The sequence below is a fragment of the Chrysochloris asiatica genome, unplaced genomic scaffold, assembly GCF_000296735.1.
Source record: "Chrysochloris asiatica unplaced genomic scaffold, ChrAsi1.0 scaffold00125, whole genome shotgun sequence".
NCBI lineage: Eukaryota > Metazoa > Chordata > Mammalia > Afrosoricida > Chrysochloridae > Chrysochloris > Chrysochloris asiatica.
In genome coordinates this window covers 7,813,334-7,815,151 of record NW_006408643.1, presented here as the reverse complement: position 1 = coordinate 7,815,151, position 1,818 = coordinate 7,813,334, and positions in this window count along the sequence as shown.

Sequence of the window (1,818 nt, the reverse complement as noted above, 5' to 3'; positions counted from 1 at the left end):
ATGCAGGGTCACGATGAGTCAGCTGCACAGTACTTAACAACAACAACTGTTGAATGATGATGCGTGGAGGAGATTGTAATCGTTGCAATGAAATGATTGTGTAAAGCCGATGTTCTCCCATGTAAACTATCACTCAGTTCACAACAATAATAATAAAAAGACCTCTTTAAAGTATGAAAGAGTAAAGATGTTGACGCATAGTGTTCTGTAGAGGAAAGCCTAATATTTTCAGCAAGTTTCCTGATAGTCCTCCCAGTGAGATAATAGAAGGAACTGTAACTTCTTTGAGAAACCTCAGATAGTCAGGAGGTTTCTTACACCAGACATGAACCATAAACCATTAATCACCAGAAACTGAGGCACCTCAGAAGCTGAAGATTCAACAACAAACACAGATTTCAATCCAAACTTCTTTTCTTCTGCTGCTTTCAGAGTATAAGCAAACACCCTCCCCCCTTGAGTGGATCATGCTTATTCAAGACTACAATAGAAATATTTTGTTCTAGAAAATAATGCTTGTAACTGATGTATGATAAAGTTACAGTTTGTGGCTAAATAGATGATAAGGATATTTCAAGATGGAATGACAAGAATGTTTCTTGAAAAAAATTCTGTGTGTAGTTTACTTTCACAGAAAGTCTGTGACAAAAACTGGAGTAAGTTGTGACTCATAAGTGACCCTCAGGCCTCTTGTGTAAATCTCTCTCTCCCCCTTTTTGGAGTTTGGAACACTTTGTATTTTACCAAGTGCAACCCCAGATTTGGAGTCCTGGTGTGGCGCTGTGGGTTAATGCACCAGACTGTAAAGCCATTTGAACTGCAAGATTGGCGGTTCAAGCGCACCAGCTGCTCCTTGGAAACCCTATACAGGGTCTCTATGGGTCAGAATCGATTCGATGGCACTTCACAACAACCACCCCAGTTTTAAAGAATTCAGGTTTTTTTTGTTGTTGTTAATTACCAGTTGATGATAAAATTGAAGAATTTGTGTTTACTAATCACTGCTTAGTTACTATAAGGAACTTAAGGAGGGAGGTTTAATGGGACATTTACCAGACATTTGGTTTTGGAAATGTAGAGGTAACAGAAAGGCTTCTTGGGGAATGAACTATGAACACTCTTCACCACTCATCTGTCAGTTTACTGAACTGGAAGCTATGACTCCAGTATTGTAAATACCAGTCATGGTGGGCAGGTTTCAACAGAGATAAAATAGACTAGGAACAAGGAGAGGCAGAGTGCTTCTGAGTGGTTTGTCACTGAAAACCTTACCAACAACAGTATAACAACGTTAGATATGGTGCTGGAAGATGAGCCCCTCAGGTTGGAAGTTACTCAAAACGGGACTAGAGAAGAATAGCTTCCTCAAAGTAGAATTAAACTTATTGATGTTAAATTAGGAACATCCAGACATTCATTTGCTTATGTGACATAAAATGGGAAGAAATAGCTGTAAACATCCATGAATACTTGGAACAGGGAATTATGAAGTATCAACCCAGGATTATTTGAAGTTGTCAGAAAACGAAATGGAGCACATAAATGAGCTGAAATGGACTGGCGTCGGCCATTTTGAATCAGACAATCGTGGTTTACTATGCAAGATGTCAAATTGAAGAGGAACGGCATCACATTCAGCGTTAAAAAGAGCATTTTAAGATTGATCTTGAAGTACAATACTGTCTGTGATAGGATAAAACCCATATGCCTACAAGGAAGACCAGTAAATACTATTTATCAAATTTACACACCAACCACTAAAGCTAGTGAGATGAAATTGAACTTCTTCACTCTGAAATTGATCAAATATGCAACCAA